The sequence below is a fragment of the Erythrolamprus reginae genome, chromosome 5 (genome assembly GCF_031021105.1).
Source record: "Erythrolamprus reginae isolate rEryReg1 chromosome 5, rEryReg1.hap1, whole genome shotgun sequence".
Lineage (NCBI taxonomy): Eukaryota > Metazoa > Chordata > Lepidosauria > Squamata > Dipsadidae > Erythrolamprus > Erythrolamprus reginae.
Window position 1 is genome coordinate 71,901,827 of NC_091954.1, and position 27,516 is coordinate 71,929,342.

A 27,516-nucleotide genomic window follows, 5' to 3' on the forward strand; every position below is an offset into this window, starting at 1 on the left:
CCTAATCATCTTTGCCACTCTTCTCTGTACTTTTTCTAGTTTCAACATCCTTTTTGCACAGTGGTGACCAAAACTGAATGCAGTACTCCAAGTGTGGCCTTATCAAGGCCTTATAAAGTGGTATTAACACTTCATGTGATCTTGATTGTATCCCTCTGTTAATGCAGCCTAGAACTGTGTTGGCTTTTTTGGCAGCTGCTGCACACTTGCTGGCTCATATTTAAATGGTTGTCCACTAGGATTCCAAGATCCCTCTCACAGTTGCTACTGTTGGGCAATGCACCACATATACTGTACCTGTGCATTTTGTTTTTCTTGCCTAAATGTAGAACCTTACTTTTTTCACCATTGAATTGGTTGAACTGAATAATCTTGGATTCTTACATTTCTTAGGGCTCTTTAAAAAAACATTGATTCTGATGCATCATCAGACAGCTTACACAGTCCCATTTTAAAAATTATTCAGCCTTTCGGTAATATCCAAAATGAAAAGGTGTATTTCAGAAGTCCCTGTTTTTTAAATAATTTGTTTCTGATCTTTTCAAATGAAACTTTTACAACTTATGTATACTGTAGTTTTATTTTAATTGAAAAAGGGCTTTGATTTTTGGAACAGTATTATATGGCTCTCCTCTTTGATTGATTTTGCATACTGTAATTGCTGTATTTTCCAGTTGTTATTTACATGTTTTTCATGGAGAGGCTATGCTGAAATGGCTTTCAGATATTTTGTTTTAAGTTGGCTTAATAAGGCAGCTAAGATATACATTATGAGTATTAAAAATGTTTTTCATCATTAAATTTTACCTTTACCCAAAAAAATGTACTGCTGGCTTTATGCAGTTCTTTGCTAGTTTTTATACCGAAACCATTTAAAAGCAAACTAATTTTTAAATAAGCACTTTGTATTCCTGAACTGATGAGTTACATTACAACGTTTAAAGTTATCGTCTGTTTTTGAGGTCATCAAGCTTATAGCTCCCTCTGCGGTTGACCTAGTGAACGACAACGTGGCACAAAAATTACAAGGGGAAGCTTTCACTCGCGCGTCATTTACCCAAAAGTCAACAACAACAACAACAACAACAACAGCAAAGATGGCGAAAACAAAAAGCTACCCCTGGAAAAGAACGGAAGCATCACGTCAACCACTTCCGTCCAGAGGTCGAGCTGCTGCGCGCGCAGACGGAGAGGTGTACGGCGAGTGCTTGGGGACAGAAAAGAATTGCGCTTGCGCGTCTATTTTTCGCGCGAAAGCTGTTTTTGGGCGCCTTCAGTGACGGGCGGGGCTCCGGTAATGTAATATTCGGACGCGGTCGGCAGGAGGCGCGCTGGGTTTGGTTGGCGGTGGCGGCGGCTGCGCCATTGGCGGGTAGGAAATGCCGCCAGATGGCGGTTTAGGATTGCAGCTCTACTGAGGTGCGGCCCCCCAGTACCCGCCGCCCGTTCGTTCCGGCCCGGCTTGGCCCCGGCCCGCCTGGACCCATCTCCCGTGGCACCGTAGGATTCCCGGGGGCGCTGCCTCAGCTGAGGTAAAAAGAGTTAGCGCGGGCGGAGGGAGGGGGAGGGCTCCGAGGCTGAGATCCAAGATGGAGGCGTGAGGGGCGGGGGCAACGGGCCCTCTCTCTCTCTCTCTCCCTCACTCTCGCTCGCTCCCTTGTTCACACACTCGAGCCGGGCCAGCGGGCGGGAGTCAAGAGGTGGAGGGAGGGAACGGCCGTCCGGGCGCCTCTTTTCGTCTGAGGAGACCGCTCCTCGGCAGCTCCATTCCCTCCCTGGCCCTGCCCTTCTACTTCCCCCGTGGACCCGGGCGACAATGGAAGGGCGGCGGCCCCTCACGGGCTGCTTCGCCTCGCTTGTAGCCCCGGCGGCGCCTCTTCTGGGCCGGGAGCCCGCTTCTGTGTGCCCGCCCCCATGCAGGGCCTGCCTTCGCCCGAGCGCTCATTCCTTGCTTCTTCGCCTTGGCCGAACGGCGGCGCTGAGCGAAAGGGACTCTCCCGGTGCCATCTCCGCTCCCTCCTCGCCTTATGGAGCGGCGGTGGCGGGAAGGAGGACCTCGGGAAGGAGGGGTTACCGAATAGCGGGGTGCCCGCGGGGGGGGGGGACCGAATAAATCGTCGGCTCCGTTTCTTATCGCCCGCAACGCGAAAGCATCACCGCGTTGAGGGGGGAAAAGGCGGAAAGTGGGAGGCCGTTGGAGGGGCGGCGGTGACCCTTTTGAGGAAGGGGGCTGTCTGGACGGAATTTTACGAGTTGCCTAAAAATCTTAAGATTTGAGGTTTTTGAGTTTGGAAGTAATAATTGCTCCCCGGTGGGATTGTGGCTCTTAGGATCTTGTGGGGTGGTGGTGGTGGAGGTTGGAGGGATTACTTTTTAAAAAATGCTTTAAGGGACAAAATCATTGTTAGCAGGCAGTGGGGTTGATCCTAGCAAAGTTTAAGAGTTCCTGAATGTTTGAGGAATGAGTGCTTGCTCAAGTGGTGGTGACAAAAAGTGTCTGAAGTTTTGTGCTTAAGAGTTTTCCTACCTGTATATTATACTGTGGCTCTTTTTTGACTTGAGAATGTTTCTTAGATTCTCGTACAGGCACCTAGCAAAGAGAGTAAGTGAGTGATCGTGAGAGAGCCAGCCATAAATGAATGCTATCAACAGCAACAGTACAAGTTATAGGAAGAAAAACAATTCTGTCCCTTCAGGGAAGACTACAGGATACCATTTTTAATATTGCACAAGACTTGGAAAAGCTGTGGGACAAGAAGCTGATTGAAGAAACTATTTCCCCCAAGGTCTCTAATATATAATCGAAAGAAACTTGTTTTAAAAACCGCTAGTGTGTACACAAGACAAACTTTCATATTAACAGAATGGCCCTGGCTGAGATTAAATGGGGATTATTATTCAAGAAACATGAGAGATAATAATAATAATAATAATAATACTTATTCAAGAAATCTTTGAAGACTTTTAATAAACGGCAAGTCGTGCAAAATGCAGCCGCGCAAGCGGTCGGCTTTCCTAGACATGCCCATGTTTCTCCAACACTCCATGGACTGCACTGGTTGCCGATTGGTTTCCGGACACAATTCAAAGTGTTGGTAATGACGTATAAAGCCCTACATGGCATCGGGCCAGAGACCACCTGCTGTATGAGTCCCAGTGACCGGTTAGGTCCCACAGAGTCAGCCTTCTCTAGTTCCCATCAACCAGACAATGTTGCTTGGCAGGGCCTATGGGAAGAGCCTTCTCTGTGGGGGCCCTGGCTCCCACAGAATCAGCTCCCCCCAGAGATTCGCACTGATCCCACCCGCCTCACCTTCTGCAAAATCTTAAGACTCATTTATGTCGCCAGGCTTGGGACGATTAGATCTTGGACCCCTGGCCGACGAATATTATGTATGGTTGATGTCTGAATGGGAATGACTGATTTTTAACAAAATTGGAGATTTTAGATTAATTTATCTAGTTTTAATTACTGGTAAATGGATTTAGCCATTGTATTTTATTGTTTCCTTTTATATGTTGTAAACCACCCTGAGTCTTCGGAGAGGGGCGACATATAAATAAAATAAAATAAATAATAAATAAATGAATGTGTCAGATATTTCTTATTCATGCTTTAATCAGATACATTATTGGTAGATAAAAATATATTGATATTGTCTGAAATTATTTTGATAAGCAATTTTTGGATTACCTTTATTGTAGTTTATGAGTGTAGAAGATAGTGAAGATATTTCCCTTGAGTTATTCACATCATCTGGATAAGATTTCCAAAGTTTTGAGAAAAAAGAGTTGATGTAAATGATTATTCCCACCCAAAGACTACATTGTTAAATATTGTTAATAGCTCAGTATTTTTGAAAAACACATTGATTGTGACATTATTGTGAGTAGCAATTAGTAAGATTGCACTGAAAAGCTTAAGAATTAATATATTTCTTGTTCCATTAGAGTCACGTAACTAAGCTATTAAAACAAATACTATGTGCCTAAATAGTAATAAAATGCAAATTGTTTACATAATAATGAATAATTTTGTTCAGGTTGACTTAATTTTCTTGGAAGAGTAGCTTTTTACTTTGGAATAATAAATTCTAACTTCTCATCTTATGGTGTGATGACTTCAAGGATACAGGATGGATAATTTATATTATGGATGGATAATATGTTTGAAAAAACATATTCAGTATTCACTGTCTTAGGAAAATAAGTCATTGAACACAATATGATTGACTTAGTTATTTTTTAGGATTTGTCAATAATTTAAATGCTATCTGAGCAGCATTGGAGCTTTTGATTAATACGACTAATTTGCAAGTAGGCAGGCAAAGGATTATGCTATAACGTGCTTGTTAAAATACCCTATTTGTGACAACAAAATCATCATAAGATGGCTTACATCTGATAATTTAAAAAACATTAAAATTTGAAAAGTTGATAGGATCATTAGCTGTTAGCATAAAACTTTTTAGGAAAATTCTAAATAAAGCAAACAGGCTTTGGTGCTCAGTTCAAAATTGACCTGTAAAGAATTATAGATCCTTGGGAAAATAATTCTATGCCCTGGGAAAATACTCCAGGAATAAAGGAGCCACTATTATAAGAGAGAAGGTTCTTTGAAATTGATTTTAATGTTTAGACAGAATCCCTTACATGCAGGCAAACCTTCAAATTACTTAATTGCAAACTGTTTTAAGTATTAAAAGATTCTCTCTCTCTCTCTCTCTCTCACACACACACACACACACACACACACATTGTATTGATAAATCACACCTGTCATAAATACATGCCAGTTGCCAAGCACTTGAATTTTGATCATAGGGCCATGGGTGATGCTGCAATAATTGTAAGTGTGAAAAATAGTCATTCACTTTTTCAGTGCCATTGTAACTGAACCATCACTGAACAAAAAGTTGTAAGTCACCTGTATTTTTAAACTACAACCCCAATTCACTTAAAAAACCAAATCATCCACGTTTTATGCTAACATACATTATTAATTCAATCATAAGCCGGAGTTGATGTTAAAATTCAGTGCCCCCAAGCCTGTCGACAGAGGTGCGTTTTTAAGGTTTTAGGAAAGGCTGGGAGGGTGGGGACAGTATGAATCTCCTGCGGGAGTTTCTTTTGATATGAATAGAGGTGGCTAAGAAAGATTTATGGTGGCTACTAATTATTTGTTTTGAAGATGCAACAATGCCAATTGAAATACAGTGTTCCCTCGATTTTCACGGGTTCGAACTTCGCGAATAGCCTATACCACGGTTTTTCAAAAAATATTAATTAAAAAATACTTCGCGTTTTTTTTCCTATACCATGGTTTTTCCCACCCAATGATGTCATATGTCATTGCCAAACTAATAATTTTTGCAAATAAATAACAAAAAAATAATTATTGTTAATAAATAATTATGTTTATAAATATCAGGATCACTAAGTGTCTAATTCAATGGTGAATACCAGTAATAATGGTGAGTAAATGGTTGTTAAGGGAATGGGAAATGGTAATTTAGGGGTTTAAAGCAAGGATCGACAAACCCAGGCGCCTGGTCGCCAGTGGCGCCTAGAAAATGTTGTCTGGCGCCTAGAAAATGTTGCCTGCTGTACTGTATGTATACAGCAGTGTTTTTCAACCGGTGTGCGTGCCGCGAGACATGGCCAGGTGTGCCGCGAGGTGGCTCCTGCAAGTGGGAGCTCCAGGGCTGAGGCTTCAGCCCTGGAGCTCCCACTTGCAGAAGCCGCCCCCTGGCTATTGCCCGCCGCCGCCGCTACCCGCGCACCCCAAAATACCCCCCCTGCGTGCCCTTTTCCATGGGCGCGCAGTCCCAATTCCCCTGCCTGCCTGGGGGGGGGGCGGGGGCGGGGAGGCGCCGGCAGTAGAAGGCGCAGCCCCCGCCCGCCCAATCCGCTCCCTCTCCTCCTCTTCCGCTGAAAGAAACGCGCGGAAGCTGCCTGCTTGAGCCTCGCGTTGCTCCACCCCGCTTCATCCTGCTTGTCATCCTCCGTTGCCAGGAAAGCCGGGTTTGTTTTCCGTGAAAGCAGCGCGCCTTTTAACACGCTGCTTTCCTGCACCAGCGACGTTTGGCTGCCGGGGGGGGCGGGGAGGAGAAAATCCTCCCCCCCCAGGAGCAGCAAAAGCCTAAGCGGTGGGGTGCGCCGTTTGCCTTCCGGCTCAGTCGCAGAGGCTTTTGCTGCTTGTGGAGGGGGGGGGGTTGGCGGTGCCGATGCCAAATGCTTTCCCTCCGCGGTGGGGGGTGCAGGGCAGGCGCAGTCAGCCCCAGGAGACAAAGATGGAATGAGAGAAAGGAAAGAGAGAGAAAGGGAGGGAGAGAAAGAAAAAGTGAGAGATAGAAAGGATAGAGAGAAAGGGAATGAGAGAAAGGAAAGAGAGAGAAAGAGAGGGGGAGAAGGAAAGAGTGAGAGATAGAAAGGATAGAGAGAAAGAGGGAATGGAAAGAGAGAGAAAGGGAGGGAGAGAAGGAAAGAGTGAGAGATAGAAAGGATAGAGAGAAAGAGGGAATGAGAGAAAGGAAAGAGAGAGAGAGAGAGAAAATAAGAGAGAGAGAGCAACAGAGAGAGAAAGAACAAGAGAGAGAAAGCATGAGAGAGAGAAAGAACAAGAGAGAGAGAGAAAATAAGAGAACAAGAGAGAGAAAAAGATAGCAAGAGAGAGAGAAAGCAAGACAGATAGGGAGAGGAAAGGAGAGTGAGAGAAATGAGAACAAAAAGGGGAGAAAAAAGGAGAAATGAGAAAATGATTGAGGCAGAGAATGAGAGGAGAGTGAAACAAAAGAGAGAGAGAGGTGATTCTTGAAGCATATGGTAAAAAGCACCCAAATAATAAGAAAACCCCCCCAGCCCACACCTGTTTTTGAAAAGGATAAAAGAGAAAAAAACCCCAGCCCTCAACTGGTTTTGGAAATGGTTGGAGTGTGTATACATACACACACATAAGGGGGGGAGAGAGACAGGGATGGAAAAAGAGGAGAAGTGAGAGGGAGAAGGAATGAGGGAAAAAGGGAGGAAGAGAGAGAAATGAGAAACACGAGAGAGAAAAGGGGGAAAGACAGGAGAAGTACCCAGAAATGAGACAGTGGTATAAATTTCAGGAGGGATGATTGATGATTGACTGTATTTATAAGGGGATGTTACATGGGATTGTATATATGAGGGGGTTATTTATGTATGTATGTATGTATGTATGTATGTATGTATGTAATTATTTATTATTTATTTATTTATTAGATTTGTGTCATTTTGGTTGGTGGTGTGCCCCAGGATTTTGTAAATGTAAAAAATGTGCCGCGGCTCAAAAAAGGTTGAAAATCACTGGTATACAGTATATTTTTCCCGCCTTGTGTTTACGCCCAGAAATGGTACATCTTGGCTTCCGTAGCTCCGCCCATCAACCTCGGAGCGAGCTGCTTTCCCAGCGTCCCCTGCGCTTGCGTGCGTCTCTCCCTCCCCCCCTTGCCTCCATTCCGCCTCCTACTCGAACCCCTTCACTCCCCCCCACCGCACACAGACGCTCCGATCTTGGCCGCTCACCCGCCTTCGGAGAGAAGCGGAAGCCCCTCCCCTCCCGGCGTGAGGTTTTGTTCATTCCTCCTCCGGCCGCGTGCACGGTGACTTCCGACCAGTAACCCCTCCTCCCCCCTCCCCCCCTCACCCGCGTCCCCGGCCCGGTCTCCCTTTCCTTCTTCTCTGTTTCGGTTTCTGACTAACGGTCTCCCCTCGGATCCCGACGGGAGTACAGCAGAGCCGGCTCGGCGGAGCCAGGCCTGCGCCGGGGGGGAGGGGGTGAAAGCGATGTCAGGTGGAGACTCGGCAAAAAACCAAGTTTGCTTAAAAAAAATTCTGGCTCCTAAATTTTTTGGCTGGCTCCTAGATTCTGAACAACTTTGTCGACCCCTGTTTAAAGTGTTAAGGGATGGCTTGTGATACTGTCCATAGCCAAAAATGGTGTATTTATTTCCGCATCTCTACTTTGCGGAAATTCGACTCGCGGGCTGTCTCGGAACGCATCCCCCACGGAAATCGAGGGAACACTGTATATTCATTTGAAAAAGAAATTTTGCATATGAATTGGAATGATTTTAAGTTTTTCTTGAGTTGTGCCAAAAGTTACACTTTGGTTTCATTGATGTATTACACCTTCACTAATAGTGGATTTCACTTTCCCCCCTCACTTTCTGAACTAGAGAAATAACTTATTATACAATACATTCCTTTTGTAATTATTCCACTATTACCATTTTAAATTCATTATTTTAGTATACACTTTAGATTTTCAGATTTATATGTATCAATAACCCAGTCACTTAATTTCACTTTTTCTAGCCTCATCCAAGTATGCAGTTTTCAATTCCTAAAATTTTCAGCAGTGACTTTTGAACCCAGGAAATTCTGAAAACAGAAGGAATTAGTGAGAAAATAACCAGCAGAAAATGGGAAGGGTAAAGAGAGAAAAGAGATGTGACCATAAAGCAAAACAATAGCATGAAACTGATAGTTAAATGAAATATATGTTTAGACAAGTCTGTATGTAATAGTAACCTTAACAATTTTTCAGACAAGTCTTAGATTTCTATTGAGTTCATAAAACATTAGAAGCTAAAAAGTTATAAAAATGCAGTTGGTTAGTGTTAGTGTTATCCTCAACTGAAAGTTTAGTTTGTTGTATGAACCAAGGTTCGACAAACCCAGGCGCCTGGTCGCCAGTGGCGCCTAGAAAATGTTGTCTGGCGCCTAGAAAATGTTGCCTGCTGTACTGTATGTGTATACAGCAGTGTTTTTCAACCGGTGTGCCGCGAGGTGGCTCCTGCAAGTGGGAGCTCCAGGGCTTCAGCTTCAGCCCTGGAGCTCCCACTTGCAGAAGCCGCCCCCCGGCTATTGCCCGCCGCCGCTACCCGCACACCCCAAAATACCCCCCTGCGTGCCCTTTTCCATGGGCGCGCAGTTCCCATTCCCCTGCCTGCCTGGGGGGGGGCGGGGGCGGGGGCGGGGAGGCGCCGGCAGTAGAAGGCGCTGCCCCCGCCCACCCGATCCGCTCCCTCTCCTCCTCTTCCGCTGAAAGAAACGCGCGGAAGCTGCCTGCTTGAGCCTGGCGTTGCTCCACCCCGCTTCTTCCTGCTTGTCATCCTCCGTTGCCAGGAAAGCCGGGTTTGTTTTCCGTAAAAGCAGCGCGCCTTTTAACACGCTGCTTTCCTGCACCAGCGACGTTTGGCTGCCGGGGGGGCGGGGAGGAGAAAATCCTCCCCCTCCAGGAGCAGCAAAAGCCTAAGCGGCGGGGTGCACCGTTTGCCTTCCGGCTCAGTCGCAGAGGCTTTTGCTGCTTGTGGAGGGGGGGGGGGGTTTGGCGGTGCCGATGCCAAATGCTTTCCCTCCGTGGTGGGGGGTGCAGGGCAGGCGCAGTCAGCCCCAGGAGACAAAGATGGAATGAGAGAAAGGAAAGAGAGAGAAAGGGAGGGAGAGAAAGAAAAAGTGAGAGATAGAAAGGATAGAGAGAAAGGGAATGAGAGAAAGGAAAGAGAGAGAAAGAGAGGGGGAGAAGGAAAGAGTGAGAGATAGAAAGGATAGAGAGAAAGAGGGAATGGAAAGAGAGAGAAAGGGAGGGAGAGAAGGAAAGAGTGAGAGATAGAAAGGATAGAGAGAAAGAGGGAATGAGAGAAAGGAAAGAGAGAGAGAGAGAGAAAATAAGAGAGAGAGCAACAGAGAGAGAAAGAACAAGAGAGAGAAAGCATGAGAGAGAGAAAGAACAAGAGAGAGAGAGAGAAAATAAGAGAACAAGAGAGAGAAAAAGATAGCAAGAGAGAGAGAAAGCAAGACAGATAGGGAGAGGAAAGGAGAGTGAGAGAAATGAGAACAAAAAGGGGAGAAAAAAGGAGAAATGATAAAATGATTGAGGCAGAGAATGAGAGGAGAGAGAAACAAAAGAGAGAGAGAGAGAGGTGATTCTTGAAGCATATGGTAAAAAGCATCCAAATAATAAGAAACCCCCCCCCCAGCCCACACCTGTTTTTGAAAAGGATAAAAGAGAAAAAAAACCCAGCCCTCAACTGGTTTTGGAAATGGTTGGAGTGTGTATACATACACACACATAAGGGGGGGAGAGAGACAGGGATGGAAAAAGAGGAGAAGTGAGAGGGAGAAGGAATGAGGGAAAAAGGGAGGAAGAGAGAGAAATGAGAAACATGAGAGAGAAAAGGGGGAAAGACAGGAGAAGTACCCAGAAATGAGACAGTGGTATAAATTTCAGGAGGGATGATTGATGATTGACTGTATTTATAAGGGGATGTTACATGGGATTGTATATATGAGGGGGTTATTTATGTATGTATGTATGTATGTATGTATGTATGTATGTATGTATTTATTATTTATTTATTTATTTATTTATTTATTTATTTATTTATTAGATTTGTGTCATTTTGGTTGGTGGTGTGCCCCAGGATTTTGTAAATATAAAAAGTGTGCCGCGGCTCAAAAAAGGTTGAAAATCACTGGTATACAGTATATTTTTCCCGCCTTGTGTTTACGCCCAGAAATGGTACATCTTGGCTTCCGTAGCTCCGCCCATCAACCTCGGAGCGAGCTGCTTTCCCAGCGTCCCCTGCGCTTGCGTGCGTCTCTCCCTCCCCCCCTTGCCTCCATTCCGCCTCCTACTCGAACCCCTTCACTCCCCCCCACCGCACACAGACGCTCCGATCTTGGCCGCTCACCCGCCTTCGGAGAGAAGCGGAAGCCCCTCCCCTCCCGGCGTGAGGTTTTGTTCATTCCTCCTCCGGCCGCGTGCGCGGTGACTTCCGACCAGTAACCCCTCCTCCCCCCTCCCCCCCTCACCCGCGTCCCCGGCCCGGTCTCCCTTTCCTTCTTCTCTGTTTCGGTTTCTGACTAACGGTCTCCCCTCGGATCCCGACGGGAGTACAGCAGAGCCGGCTCGGCGGAGCCAGGCCTGCGCCAGGGGGGAGGGGGTGAAAGCGATGTCAGGTGGAGACTCGGCAAAAAACCAAGTTTGCTTAAAAAAAATTCTGGCTCCTAAATTTTTTGGCTGGCTCCTAGATTCTGAACAACTTTGTCGACCCCTGGTATGAACAGTCATTTGGTTTAATTAAGGACAAGTTCTGTCTATTGTGATATAGAAAATTGGTATTACTCTTCTAGTATTGTAAAATATTTTCAAAATTCTTCTATGAAAATATAAGGCAGTAACACAATATGTAAATGAAAATTTAGAGAAAAAATAAAAGTAAAATTTTGTTCTTTGGGAAAATAAGTTATTTGTACTAAGTTTAAAGGTGGATATTACATTTACCAGGCATTTTTAAATTTTTTAAATAAAATATTTTTAGCAGTAAATAAATTGCTGCCCACATTTCTAAAACACCTGATCCTTTAAAGGTTTGTTAGGGTCCTAGGAGACCTATAAGAATCATGAACAAAAAGGGAATTAACATTTTTTTTCTTTTTACACTATCTTAAAAATCATAGTCTCCCACATTCTTTCAAAAATTGTACAGTATAAGAAATGAAATAAAATTGAATAGCACATAATCTCTGATTGGACTGAGTCTGTCAAAGCTGTTCAGGTCCTGTCCTTGACAGCTTGAAACAAAGACATGAAGTGACGGACTCTGTTGTGCCATAGTGAAATAAATATCTTCCTGCCACAGTCTGAAGCCAACAGCAGATTTTGACCACAGTGGGTGGGGCTGGATGCCATATCCACTACTGTACTTGGATAACAGGTGTATCAAGTAAGACCAATGCCCCTTCTCCCTCATGGTGGATATAGCATCCAAGAATGGGACATACCAAAGCTGGCTGTTCAAATGGGTGGGTGACATTGGTAGTCTTACTGTTGCGGAGGAAATAGTCCTTAATGACCTACTGTAACACTCTCCTCCCAAATGCGGCCTTGGCCGATGCATGCACATTCACTTTATAGTGACACACAAAGGGGGATCGTTTTTCAAGGGGTGCTTGAGTTGCCTATGGGATCATTTTTCAAGGGGCGCTTGAGTCGCCTATGCTGCTGATATAGCTGCACTCCTTGTAGAGTGGGCCGTTATACGTTGCAGCACCAATTGCGGTTGAAGCTCATATACCCGTTTGATAGTCGATACTATCCAATGTCCAACTGTTGAAGGTGTCACTTTGCAGCCCACTGAAGAAGGCTGGAAAGATAAAAAACAGACTTGTGAAACCCTTCAGTCCATTTGATATAAATATGTAGTGCTTGCTGTATATCAAGTTTATGCCACCGCATAATGGTGAACTGGATGCGGACAAACGCTAGGGAGAACAATTTCTTGTGCATGGTAAAACCATGTATTCACCTTCAGCAAAACGGCTGGATCTAGTTGAAGAACTGCCTGGTCCATATGGAATATGCACAGGTCGGGCAGGACCTACAGGGCTGCCAGCTTGGAACCCACCTGGCTGATGTAATAGCTACCAAAAATGCCACTTTACACATAAAATGACATAACGTCGCCTCCCGTAGCAGTTCTTTTCCCAGGTTCCATGTAAGATAGTGGTCAATGACTGGCGACGCTATGTTAGATGCATCCCGCAGGAAATGGCAGATCTTTGGGTGCTGGGTCAAAGAATCAGCATGCTCACTAGACAAAACAGACGTTAATGCCGCCACTTAGCATCTCTACATATTCAGGCTAAGACTCTCCAATCCATCTTGGAGGAATTTGAGAACGTCATTCACCAATGCCTCCAAGGGAACAATAGTAGCTTTCTTGCAAAAGATACGCCATGTAGCGTCGTAAATATGGATGGTAAATGGCTTGCGAGAAGCTTGCATTGTGGCAATGACACTGGAGGAGAGATTGTCCTTCTTCAGAGCGACTTGCTCAAGCACCAGGTGATCAGCTTGAACCAGTGAAGGTCCGGGTGTACCCCTAGCTGAGAGAGTTTGGGCGCTGAGGAAACCAAGGCAGAGAGGTTGAACAGCTCATTAGGTCCACAAACGGCCTGGACAGGAGCAACAAGAATGACTTCTGCTTTCTCCTCAAAGATCTTCTGTATGACCCTCGATATGAGGGGAAGCGGTGGAAAGGCATACAGAAGAATCCTGGGGCATGGTATCCAGAGAGCATTGGTCCCCACAGCTCCCAGGGTTGTGAACCAGGTCATGAATTGGGCAAGCTGGGCATTCCTCGGAGTCACAAGAAGGTCAACTTCCGGAAGACCAAAGGCATCCGACATCTGAAACAAGACCAGGTACAGGTGCTTGGCATGGTCCACTGAGGCTTGGCTGAGCCAACCCGCCTGCACATTTGCTACACTGGATATATGATCTGCCCAAAGGGAGAGAAGGTGGCGTTCTCCTCATAGAGAAATCTGACACGCCTCCTCCATCAGAGACTTGGACCTGTTTCTGCCCTGTCGGTTGATGTGCGCTTTGGCAGCAATATTGTCCGTTATAATTAAGATGTGTTGTCCAGTGATAGCATGTGTGAAATGGTGTAGGGCAAGATGAATGGCCCAAAGTTCCAAACAATTTATGCTACGCTCATGTTCCTGAGCGTCCCACCGGCCCTGAACCATCTGAGTGGACATGTCCACACCCCAGTCTGTTAACTTGCATCCATTGTAAGGACTAATTGACTGGGCTCCCGGAATATGCTGCCTATGAATGGAAACTCCACCATGCCAGAGACAAGATGACATTCATCGGTAGCTCAACCTGATCAGAGAAGTGCCCCTGCCGGACCTCTTAAATGGCAAGAGAAACCATTGGATGTCTTGGGAATGGCACAATGGCAAATGTGGATACCATTTTGCCTAGGAACTTGGCTAAGATTGCTAAGGACACAGACCTATCCTTCTGAATGGTTATTACCATTTCCTTAATACTAACGTGACATACCCTGAACCAAAGGAATAATGGCCCCCAAGTCTAGCAGTCTAGTAGATGACATCAAGTGGCTTTCCTCCCAATTAATGAGTGGTGCTCCAATACCTGGTGGTTAACAGTTAACAGTAACAGAGTTGGAAGGGACCTTAGAAGTCATCTGGTCCAACCCCCTGCTCACACAGGAGACCTATACTAGGGATTTGAAAGGCCGAACTGCCGACCGTTCTGGTCTCCAAATCCATCTGGGCCTGAATAAATGGACGAAGATTGAATTAATATATCAACCAGGCAGCACTGTATACGGAAAAGGTTAGCAATCACTGCGCTATGCAATGCTCTAGAAAGGTTGGATTTGATTTAAATCAAACTCATGACTTAAATCACTAGTAAAAAGGCTTGATTTAAATCAACTTGATTTAAATCATAATTTTTAAAGAACAATTATCATCTCTATCGTAGCGCCTCCTCCTCTGACCCGCTGTTGACTTACAAACAGCAAGTAGAGTATACAGCCTTAGCTAAGTAAATAAGCTGGTGAATAAACTAAGTTATGAATGAATCTTAAATAAATAAAATCTTTAGATTGATTTTTACCCAAAAGCATTTTATTAAAGTAAATTTGATAAAAATAATAATTAAAAAAATTTGCTTAAAAAAAAACCTAATTTAAATTTTTTAAATTCCCATATTTTTTATTTTTAAAAAATCATCTATTTTTATCTACCTTGGCACAGGACTAGGGCTAGGACTGCAAATGAATCCTGATTTCAAGAAAGTGGTTAAGGTTAAGCTGTAGTGGCTCAGAAATCTATATAAGGTGGTATTGCAGCTAAAACTCTGCTATACTATTTTTAAACTATTGAGAAATTGAAAAATCCTTCTACTTTGAAGAGCAAATATCTTCTTTGTAAAGTGAAAGGTATGAAAAATGTACTTCTGGAAAATAACATTTAATTAATGGTTGGTTAATGGAGTAATTAAGTAACAGTAAATAAGTAATCTAAAATCTCCAGTTTTGTAAATCTATTACCAAGTTTTTGTTCTACTTTCTAATTTATAGGAGACCCATGTTCTAATTAGTGTTAAAATGTATCTGAATACTAGGTGACTTTTATATTGATGAAAAAATTAGATAACTCTTTGGTATAGTTTCAGTATATTTTGAAGCCACAGTGGAGTTTACTTTTAATTAAATTTGCACTGCCTCTCTACATTTATTACATCATAATTCTTTTACAGATTGCAGACTGGGTTTTTCCACACTTGCTATTTCAAATGATATGTGAGCATTCAGAAAACAGCTTTATTAATTGTTAGGGGAAAATTTCTATTAGCAGCTGTGTATCATAGAATAGGATCTAATACATTATTTAAGTGCTTTCCTTAACCCTTCATTTTTTATAGTTTTTTGGGGTGGGTGGGAGCTGCCATGGCTCAGTAACAAAGCCATAGTCCGCTCATAACAGTCTGAAATGTAATCCCAGGTTTAGTTTTTCATTTCTAAAAAGGAAAAATTCTTGACTTACAACCATTTGTTTAGTGATTGTGATTGTTAGAAATTACAATTGAAAAAAAAGTGACTTATGACTAGTCTTTGCACTTAAATTGTTTTAACATTGCCATGGTCACATAATAAAAATGTGGGCGCTGCAACCAGCAAATACTTATGGTTGCAGTGTCCTGGAGTCATATGATTTCCATTTGCTACCTACTTAACTGATTAACAACAATTAAAGTTAGTGGTGAAAGCTGGGTTCTCTTAATGACAACATAATCCGCTAAACATCTGATTTGCTTAACATTCATGACAAAAAGTTTGTAAAGTCAAGTGTGACTCAACTGCTTTGCTTAGGGAAATTTTCCCTTGCTAAGGGAAAATTCTGATCCTAATTATGATTGTAAATTGAGGACCAAATGTATTGGAAAGACCTATATTTGAAATCCTAGGGAACTCATTTATGTTCACTGCTTTATTTGAATTATGCAAGTAATTCTAGATTTACACCCATAATTGAGATTGTTTCTTCCCCCAATCCCAAAATCTTCAACCTTACATTATCTACAATAGACCTCTCCCCTTTTCTAAGAGGTCTGCAAGGGGCATGCATAAGTGCACCTTTGTGCCTACTGTTCCTGCCCAAATGTCTTTTTTATCTTTTCTATCTCTACTTTATACTTATATTATGTTAAACATACTACAATACAATACTATATTTGTATGACAAAATAAATAAATAAATAAAAATAAAATAAATATCTGTCACTAACCATGTTGTAGTAAAGCACAATATCATGTGACCACATCACTGACGAACAGCAATTCTGGCACTGATGGTTAACTGGGAATTCTACTCCAAGCCATTCTGGGGTTGGTACTCCAAGCCACACACTTACACACACTGGGTTTGCTTGCCACAAAATGACTGAGGTGCTTGATGGCATACCTTGGCTCTGGAATGGCACAAAACCCTGGAGGCGCAGCTCAGCATAAATATGCAGTCAGATGCAAAGCTACAAGGGTATAGGGAAACCACAACCCCAGGCCATGTATAAAATATATAACATAGTTAATGTACATTATTTAACAACCTTTATTTTTTATATTCTTTATTATCTTGAGAGGCATTGTCTAGAGCCATATTTGATCTATGGGCTGCAGTTTGGACATTCCTAGTTCAGACAATACATAGACTAATAGCTTGGTTGATGTAATACTGATTTCTAAATGCTTTCTATTTTAATAAAGATATGAAATGCTGCCATTAATGATAATTTTATCCCCCTTTTTATATATAACTCAAGGAGGTGAACCATACCTAATATTTCTGCCTCCTATTTTCTCTATAACAACCACCCTATGAGTTGAGATTGACTGGAGATAGCGACTGATCCAGTGTTTTTCCAGCTGGCTCTCATGCTTAAGGCAGACTTATATTATAGCTAACAGTTTCTTGGTTTCTAGACCAGCATCTTAACCAGTACATCAAACTGGTGTCATTTACGGTTGTCCAACATAGTTAATTTTGTCAGATAAGTATATTTCATTTTCAGAAGATACGGTAATTCATAAATGTTCCTTGGCAGAACTGTAAGGTTTATAGGATCTCAACCTGTAACAGAAATGTTCTGTAGCAAATTCAAATAAATGAGACTGAGCAACACTTTTTAAGACCTAAGGACACTTTTTAAGACTAGCCTCCTGGCCGATGAACGTATTGAGAGTAAGTTGACTGAATGGGAATGATTGTCTTTTATGGTTTTTGAGGGGGGTTTTAGATTTTAAATTTAATTAATTGGATTTAAGATGCTATATATTGTTATATTATATATTATAAGCTGCCCCGAGTCCTTGGAGAGGGACGGCATAAAAGAGAAAGCAAGGAAAGAAAGAAAGAAAGAAAGAAAGAAAGAAAGGGACTTCATAATACTTGACATTTGAGTGAAACATGAAAAGAAGATCGCATCTGGTAAAAACCCATCTGCATACTATGAGATATTTCTAACTAGTCAGCTTTTATAGATAGTTTGGTTCCTGCAGAGAAAGGGCTAATGAGAAGAAATTGATATTTTTAGCTATACAGTAATTGAATAGCAATTCAAGTAGTTACAGAGTCAAAAGGCCCCAACCTTAGAACAGTCGAAGGATATTTTTTTAGAGGGACTTTCTAATAATAAGGAAAAGTTCTTATACAATGAAACAGCAGGGGAGATCTTTCTGGTTTCTATTTGTGGCTGAGAAAGATCACATGTTGCTCTTTAATTCTCTCACTATATATAGATATCACAGTTGATGTAAATAATCCTACCTTTTTTTTTTTTTTTTTTGCATTTTTGACTGGATCACTGAGTCCCACTACTCCCTGAACTGGGGAATCATAGATCGAAAAGCTCTTAGTTTTGTGTGTGGAATATTATATTTTTAGCCCTATGGGTCCTGTTATAATTCAAAATATTGAACCAGATTTAGTCAAGTATGAAAGAACTATTTAAAATAGAAAAAATAAATAGTGATATGAATATATGATTAGTGGTACAATTAGAATTGTATCTCTTATGTACAGTGTTCCCTCGCTTTTCGCGGGGATGCATTCCGAGACCTCCCGCGAAAGTCGAATTTCCGCGAAGTAGAGATGCGGAAGTAAATACACTATTTTTGGCTATGAACAGTATCACAAGCCTTCCCTTAACACTTAAAACCCCTAAATTGCAATTTTCCATTCCCTTAGCAACCATTCAGATTATTACTCACCATGTTTATTTATTAAAGTTTATTTTAAAAAATATTTATTAAATGCAGACGAAAGTTTGGCGATGACATATGACGTCATCGGGTGGGAAAAACCGTGGTATAGGGAAAAAAACCTGCAAAGTATTTTTTAATTAATATTTTTGAAAAACCGTGGTATAGACTTTCCGCAAAGTTCAAACCCGCGAAAATCGAGGGTACACTGTACTTCAAAAATGCACTGGAAAGAGTACATTTAAGTGCAAAAATAATGATGATCTAGTTGTGAAAGAGAAATAAAATCTCTCTTTAAATCTTTGTACAGAATGCTACTAAAATGGAAGAGAAAGATTTACAAAAAAAAGTATGATATATATATGAATGGTAGAGAAATAATTAAATGTTGGAATTGTTTTCTGTATTTTGATAGGAAGGTTATATGCGTTAGTAAGTGAAATGTTGAAATACTTAAGTGGTGAAATTATTTTGTATTTGAATTAAAAAAAAATTCCAGAGCAATTGAAAAATTTTAATTGTGTACTACTAGGTTGGTGTGGTATTTTCCCAAGGGCCCATGTCAGAAACTAAGACTGTTGTGGAGGACCAAACCAATCAATGTAACCTGATTTGATGTCCTCAAACTGTCACCTCAACTCCTCACGCCGCTCCAGATGAGGGGCGAGTGCTGCACAGGTACAATAAAGTGCTTTCTCTTCTGGCTCTCCTTCAGCTGCCAGCTACTGCAGAGCCGGATCCAACTTGACTTCTTGTCTGAGCCTTGTAAGAATGATAGATAATGTCTAGCACCTTGAATTGCACTTGGAAAAAACCTATTAAACAGTGCAACTCCTGCATCAATGAAATTAGGTGACAGTTCCACGATTGTATGGTGAGCATACAAGTGGTCATATTTTGTGCCACCTGAAGTTCCTGGATATTGTGATAATCCAAGTACAAACGGATAAAGATATTAGTGACTGGCACATCCTGTTCTAGAATAGGATATAATTTATACATTGAATGAAGCTCTGCAAAGTTCCCTTGGATTCAAGGATTGTTAGAACTAAAGTTAAGAGTCACTGTAGAATTATTTAATCTCTGAAACAATTGATTGGTTTGTATATGCACTACATCTCCTGTTTAGCCCTGGGCAGAGATATACAGCTGGGTGACATTTGCATTTATTTATTTATTTATTTATTTATTTATTTATTTACTTACTTACTTACTTACTTACTTACTTTCTTTCTTTCTTTCTTTCTTTCTTTCTTTCTTTCTTTCTTTCTTTCTTTCTTTCATTGGGTTTAACTGGAATAGAGAAATTGGAGAAAACAGCCTGGTGGTACCCTATTTTGGAGTAATTTATTATTATTATTTGCCGCCCCTCTCCGAAGACTCGCTTGTTGGCTTGATTTTGTCCTCTACCTTTCAACAGCAGTCAGGCATTTAGAATTGATTTGCAGAGAAGCAAGCCAAAGATGTTCCTGCTATTAGAGAAACTATATTGAATCAACATTTTTTTCCCTATGCTGGAAGCCTGGTATCCTTTTGCTCTTGGAGAAATATTAGCTGAAAGGAATATGAGAAATTGGATTATTCATTCTTCTAAGATGCAAATGCTGATTTCATTTCATAGAACTCCCCCCCCCCCGACAAGCTATTTGAAAGTCCCACAGTCAGAAAATGAATCTTCAACTGTTGAAAAAGATGGGATTTCAAGAAAAAAAGGATTTGAGGTTAGCCTCTTAATGCAAGTTGCTCAGCAGTCAGTATCATGGACTATTTCCCCCCAATACTTACTTTATGTTCAACACACAGATTTTGCATAGCTTCCTTGTTTTTCCACAAACTGACACTGACAGAATGAGAACATTAGCAAAAGAAAATAAAATTTAAACCCTGCTGTCCAAGAGAAAGGCCTTGCTAGAGAAACACAAACAAGTTTCCCTGGTTGGTTACCTGTATCCTGAAACATGCATAAGCTATGTGTATGTTTCCAACATAGATCCATGCTTAGGGGATTTTTAAAAATACTCGAAGCCCCAAAACAACAGAAAATTTGCCAGAAAAAGGCCAAGGTGACAAAGTTCAAACATGTCTCATGAAGTTTACCAGGAATGTAGAAAAATATGGAGATATTGTACAACACATCAGATTGTAGAACACACCATAATTAAATTGGCCAAACTCCTTTGAATTTGAAATTGTGTTCTGAAACCACCAGAAATAATTGGATAGGAGGAAATGCATAGAACGCAGTAAACATGATAGTATAACCAAATAACATAACATGCTAGCCTTTGCTTTGTTGAAAAACCCACCATTCTCCATTGAGGTGGAGATAGCATCCAAGAATGACCTCGTCTGCTAGCTGATTAGATTGAGTCTGTCAAAGCTTTGAGGACATGCTTCCCTTACCAACAGCCCTCAGCTTTTGACACAGTCTAACCTAGGACAAAGATATGTTTCCATTTGATCTTCAACCTACTTCTGGATTTTCTTCCACGATAGAGACTGGTTAATTAAAATTAATCCAGCTGGCTCCTGGGCTCGGCTGGCAGAGCTGCTGGTTTAATCCCAACCTAAAGAGCTTTCATCTTCAGCTCGCTGCAGGCACAGATTGCCACTAGATTGCCAAGAGGAAATTCTGAAAGGGGCCAGTGTGAACGAGCCTGCTCAATATTGTTTCCCTGAGGTTTTTTCAATGAAGGGTTGGCTTTGGCACTTCTAATTTCTCTGGCTTGGTGCGAAGAGACCTGTCAGGCCCTGCTATAAGCTGAGGGAGCATCCAACTGTCAAGTAAGCCTAGGACCCATCGGAAGGCTCCCTGGATTTCGGATCCCTTCAGAAAACTCAAAGTTCTTAACCTCTAGCAGTTGTTGAGGAAATTGGAGTTCCTGCTTGGTGAGGCGAATTTGCTGGCTAATCCAGCACAGTAATCCCACAATCATTCAACCAGCTTTTGGTGCTTTTGGTAGTGTGGGCAGGTGCCATGTTCTGCTGGAAAATTGAAGTCAGCATCCTCATAAAGCTGCGGGAGGAAGCATGAAGTACTCCAAAATCTCCTGGTAGACAGATGCGTTGACTCTGGACTTAATAAAATCATCATAAAGATTTTTTAGTTTCATCCATTGTTGTTCTCTCTAGTTTTTAGTTGTCAACCTATTAGATTTAATAATAAATTGTATTCGATCAAAAAAATTAGCCTATCACCTTATACGTTCATCTTATTATTAAGGTGCTATCCTCCTATATAAATAAAACAGAAAACCCTCACTCTTAGTTCAATTATTAAATTGATTATATATATCACATTCTAAGCAATTAACATTTCTTCTGTCAATTTCATGTATGACATAATAAAACAATCACAGGGTTTTTTTCATTTAATCCATTTTCATCCTCTCTAATTTTTAAATGTTCACTTTTAATACTAATAATAAATTACATTCATGCTAAAAGTTAATATCACCATTGTCAATTACCGTAATCATTCTATAATATAGTATCCATTTATATAAATACAACAGAAAACTCACTACTCTTAATTGATAATATAAATCATGTTCTAAACAATTAACCTTATCACAGTAAACTATAGGGTGATGGTGATAGTAAAAAAAAAAGAAAAAAAAGAGAAACCTCACCCTAAAATTTCAACCTCATCCATTTCCTTTCAATTTCTCAATCACTTCCTTTTTGTATTTATATTATTTCCATCCCCATTTCCCCATTTTCTTTCTTTTTCCATTGTAATCATAACTTCCTCTTTCCTCGCGTTCTTTTCTAAGTCTGTTTTGTGTATGTATATAGTTTTTCCCATACCTTTTACAGTCTTGTACCTCTCAAAATCCCCATCTTTTAGCTGAACATAATCATTTTTAATATCATTCTTTTTGTTACTGTAAACCCCAGTGAAATCATTATGAGTATCCCTATTTTAATCATCATAGTCACTGTAAACCCCAGTGGAATCATTATAAGGCTCGTTATATTCATCATGATAATTAATCAATATTTCATTGTCCATATATTTTCCCTTTTCATCATTATTTTCAATTTCATCAGTTCTCTTTTCTTCTTCTGTTGTCTTCTCCGTTTTTTCTACCTGTGTTTTCATCTTTCCATACTAAGGAACTTCAATTCCAAAAGCTCTTCTAAGGTCATTAAGGTGTTCTCTAAAAAGATCAATAAATTCTTCAAAATCAATTCCCTCCATGACTTTAAAGTCACAGTTCTCAAGTCCAAAATTAAAGTGAAACATGTTATTTCGGCAGTCAGTCCAATTCCAATTTTTCCAGAGATATCATCATTCCTTAGTCACTATATTCTCCCAGTCTGCCCAACTGCTAACAATAGTAAATTACACAGCCTTTTATACTTTGTAAATTTTCTTTTTAATAACTAACAGTCCAGATCCTTCTACAGTGATCCCCCGCTCGTTGCGAGGGTTCCGTTCCAGGAGCCCCCGCAACGAGCGGGTTTTCGCGAAGTAGCGATGCGGAAGTAAAAACACCATCTGCGCATGTGCAGATGGTGTTTTTACTCCCACAGCGCTAGCGAGGAGCCGAAGATTGGGGGCGGCGCGGCTGTTTGCCGCCGGCATGGGGGGCTTCCTAGCAGCCCCCCAAACCCGGGTTGGGGGTCCGGGGGGCGCTGTCTCTCGGCGCTTTCGTGCTGAGTCCGGGAGCGAACTCGCTCCCCGACTCAGCTGGAAAGCGCCGAGAGACAGCGTGGACAGGCCCGTTCCTTGGCGCTGTCTCTCGGCGCTTTCGTGCTGAGTCCGGGAGCGAACTCGCTCCCCGACTCAGCTGGAAAGCGCCGAGAGACAGCGTGGACAGGCCCGTTCCTTGGCGCTGTCTCTCGGCGCTTTCGTGCTGAGTCCGGGAGCGAACTCGCTCCCCGACTCAGCTGGAAAGCGCCGAGAGACAGCGTGGACAGGCCCGTTCCTTGGCGCTGTCTCTCGGCGCTTTCGTGCTGAGTCTGGGAGCGAACTCGCTCCCCGACTCAGCTGGAAAGCGCCGAGAGACAGCGTGGACAGGCCCGTTCCTTGGCGCTGTCTCTCGGCGCTTTCGTGCTGAGTCCGGGAGCGAACTCGCTCCCCGACTCAGCTGGAAAGCGCCGAGAGACAGCGTGGACAGGCCCGTTCCTTGGCACTGTCTCTCGGCGCTTTCGTGCTGAGTCCGGGAGCGAACTCGCTCCCGGACTCAGCTCGAAAGCGCCGAGAGACAGCGTGGACAGGCCCGTGCGGCGAGAATGAACGGCGTGGGCGGGCAAAGGGCGGGCGGCAGCGAGGAGTTTGCGTGGGCGGTGGGGAAACTCCTCGCTGACGCCAGCAAGAGGGGGAAGACTCAGGGAAGCCGCCCAGCAGCTGATCTCCCGGTTGCCATCTACGCATGCGTGCCCACGGGCACGCATGCGTAGATGGTATTTTGACTTCCGGGTTGAAAAATAGCGAAGTACCCTGTTCGCAATGGTTGGGGACGCAATAAATGGGGGATCACTGTAATCCTTTTATAGTCAACATCTACTCAATTTCATTCTTATCTAGTTCAGTCCAATTATTTTCTTCCAAATAATAATAAATTTAAGCCTGTTTTTAATACAGTGGTCCCTCGATCATCGCGAGGGTTCCGTTCCAGGACCCCAAGCGATGATCGATTTTTCGCGAAGTAGCGGTGCGGAAGTAAAAACACCATCTGCGCATGCGCAGATGGTGTTTTTACTTCCACCGCCGCCCGCCCTTCGCCCGCCCACCCCGTTGCTCGCGCCTGGGGTTTCCCCGCGTGCGTGCCGCCCGCCCGCCCACGCCGTTGCTGGGGCCGCTTCCCAGCTGGGAAGCAGAGCTGGGATGTCCCCAAGCGCGCGCGCGTTTCTGGGGCCGCTTCCCAGCTGGGAAGCGGAGCTGGGGTTTCCCCAAGCGCGCGCGCACCGCCCGCCCACGCTGTTGCTGGGGCCACTTCCCAGCTGGGAAGCGGAGCTGGGGTGTCCCCGCGCGTGCCGCCCGCCCGCCCACGCCGTTGCTCGCGCCGCCGCTGGGGTCTTACCGGGGCAAGAGGGGGAAGACCCAGGGAAGCCGTCCAGCAGCTTATCTGCCCGGCGGGAAACTCCACCATCTCCATAGAAAAAAGGCACGCATGCGCAGATGGTGGAGTTTACTTCCGGGTTGAAAACTCGCGATATAGCCCTTTCGCGATGCTCGAGGACGCGAAACTCGAGGGATCACTGTATCCTCCATTTCAGATCTTTCAAGGCCAGCATCTGGGCAAGTATCCATAAAATATTCAACCAAATCAATGACTCCTCCAACCGCTAGATAGTACCCTCTGTTCCGGTCTCACAGCTCTGCCTTTCTTGTTCAAGTTTTAATAAATCAAGTCCAATTTTCAGATTATTTTCTCCACATTTTTCAGTCAAATTTCTCATGTACTCCAGATTGTTAAAGTACAGTACAAAATCTTTAGAAGTAGGATTTTAGTTGTGCATTCTTTTATTCTTGTTTGTCCCTTGTATCTACATATTAAAATGGCTGCTTCTTAATTTCCAATCCTTATTGTTCCCCTTAAACTTTTAAAGTATTACTTTTACCTTTTCTTTGGCAATATCATTCACCCGCCTTCATTTCTGCACACCTCCAATACTTATTATCCAGTTTCTCTTCCCAGATGACTCCAAACTCACAGTTTAAATCCGTTCATTGTGACCTCCACAGCTAGGGATGAGATAGAAGTCGTCTCCCATCGCCACTGGCTTCCAGTTCCCCGAGGAAGGTTGGCATCCGCCCCCCCCCCCCGCAGCCCAATTGCAGTGCTCCTCTTCTTCTCCCCCCCCTTCAGAGTGGCTATGACCTGGTCCTAAATCAGGTCTCCAAGCAACATGGGTTTCAGGGTTCCCCTACGGAATGAGGGGAAACACCGTGGGGCTGCGGTGTTTGCCCACGCCCTCCTCCGATTGCTGGTTTGATGTTAATCTAATTCTTTGTGCTTCCACTGCAACATACCATGTTCATCTGTCAACAATTCAGTTTTTAATCCCAGTTTTTACTTTTTAAAAACCGGATGATATAAAGTCTTACAAATTGGATAATTCACATCTTTTCCCATTACAGTGGTACCTCTACTTAAGAAGGCCTCTACTAAAGAACTTTTCTAGATAAGAACCCGCTGTTCAAGATTTTTTTGCCTCTACTTAAGAACCATTTTCTACTTAATTTCCCAGAAAATTTGAGAGTGGCACGAAGGCCCGACCAATTTCCTGCCATTCTCCCTTTAATCCCAGCCATCTCGGGCTTTTCTGGGCTGCCAGAGTCCTCCTCCTCTCCCTCCTCCCACCCAAATTCCGAGCTTTTATTTCTTTTCTAATGGGTTTTCATGCTTTGTTTGTTTATTTGTTTGTTTGTTTATTTATTTATTTATTATTCCTATGGGAAAAATTGCTTCTACTTAAGAATGTTTCTACTTAAGAACCTGGTCATGGAACAAATTAAGTTCTTAAATGGAGGTACCACTGTATATGTATTTTTTGCTTAAATTTTTTCAAATAATAAAAATATTTTTCTGTTTTAAGAAGCATTTGCTCTGTTTATATTTCTTGGTAAAATTTTGTAATCCATATTTAAGTTCTTAGCTGTGGCTCTCAAAGTAAGAGTCCTTGTGAATCTTTGCCAGCAGTCTGTTTGGTCCAATTCGTCTTTAATTTTTTTCAGAAAGTCTTTAGCTTTTTAGATAATCTATATCTTTGAGCTTCAAAAGTAAAAATGACTCCCTCCAGTTTATCCTAGTGAAATGGAATCCTTCCTTTAAAATACCGGTAAGAAAAAAGTAATCTTTCTTGCACAGGATGCTAATAGGAATCTCCTTTAAAATAATTACAGCAGCATTATCAGTCAATTTTGCCTCAAAATAACATTGCAGAACCTGATCTCTTGTTCTTTTCCTTAGAAAATGTACAAAAATATATTTTACTATTTTATCTCATTGCAACAAAAATGTAATTTATGCAATAGACCTTTTCAAGATCTCCCTCCATCTGTTCCTCTTTCCAGCTCAATAAATCAGTTAATGTCTGAACAAGCTTTTCCCTTATAGTTTCAAAAGAGTCCTCTGGAATGGCCCTAAACCTCAAGCAGAATTCTTTCTTTCTGAGTTCCAATATAGCCAATATATTTAGCCCTCTTTTCATGCTATATTAACTTGTTTAATATTCCCTGAACTCTTATCCAGTCTTTTATCTATTTTTTCCTCAGAGTCTCAAAGTTAACTTTTAAAGATTGTGTTAAAGGTTTACCTAAATCATCACACAACACTTTAATAACGGACAATATGCTACTCATCTCTATATTTGGTACCTCTAAGTATAGCCATGGTGTCTAACATTCTGTTAGTAAAAAAATATAATAGCAAGTCTTTGTTTATAAATCTAACCAATTGGTGGCAAGATTAATTTAAAAAATAGGGAAAGTCAGTATGAATCTTCAGATTGTAATTCTGTAGTGTGAAGTGTTCATTTTTCAGTCTGTTTTAGTCTTTTATTCTCAAATTTTAGTGAATTAGACAAATGCCTCTAAGAATTTCCAATGTCTTGAACTCTTGAACATAGCTCAAGGAATTAAAAAAAAAACTTCAAAGAGAGATACTTATCTCATCCAAAGAAAGACTCATTTACAGAAGAATAAATCCAAAAGGTGATTTAGAAATGAGGAATGCTGGTTCTATGTCCATAGTTTTGGTTATGTTACAGCTGTAGGCTTGCTGAAGATCTGCAATCCCCATCCACTTCAAGTCACAGGCCTATAATCAGAGTCAGGTGGATTAATTCCTCCTTCAGTCTGAAGGAAGAAAGAACTCCCCCTGTTGTGTAGGAAGGAACAGAAACTGGGATGTCTTCCCCAAGATCATATGATCTGCTTATATCCACTAAGCATTCGGGTTTGTACAGCTTGGAGGTGGAAAATATACATAAAAATGATATGGTCAAAATATTCAGTTGCCTAATAATTGTGAATAATAATTCTCAGAAAACACTAGGCTTCAGCAGCAGTGATATGCTATTAGTCTGTTTATAAACTCATTTTTGATTGTATTTATATTCCCCCTGTATATAAAATTAAATGGCAAGGAACTAAGGATTGAATTTCTTTAATTTACTGAAAATAAGTTTGTTAGCCACTGGAAGGCTACTTCTCTTTTTGGAAGTCCCAGTATGTGTAACTAGATTAGGAATATTGGAATTCTGGAAGTTAAAAATAGTTTTATTTAGGAAGGGGAAGGGAAACATTTTGGAAGTTTTTAAAGCTAAAATGTCAATTTCTTGTGATATGGATCTTTTTTCAAAGGCATTCTTTATTAATATGTTGTAATTTAATATAACCTTTATTAAAATACTTTTAAAAATACCATTTTGGTGCATTATGAGA

At 42.1% G+C, this 27,516-nt stretch overlaps 1 protein-coding gene across 2 annotated transcripts in view; it reads left to right on the plus strand.

Annotated features, from left to right (window-relative positions):
* Positions 1 to 1,209: 1,209 nt before the first annotated feature.
* Positions 1,210 to 27,516, plus strand: part of STAG1 (STAG1 cohesin complex component) — a 174,436-nt gene continuing 148,129 nt past the window's right edge. Inside the window, exon 1 of one of the 2 annotated variants that reach the window (XM_070753086.1) lies at positions 1,210 to 1,294. The gene's annotated coding sequence lies outside the window, so the exon portion shown is untranslated. Of the gene's footprint in view, positions 1,533 to 27,516 lie in introns of both variants that reach the window. The other variant, XM_070753085.1, reaches the window with a different exon arrangement.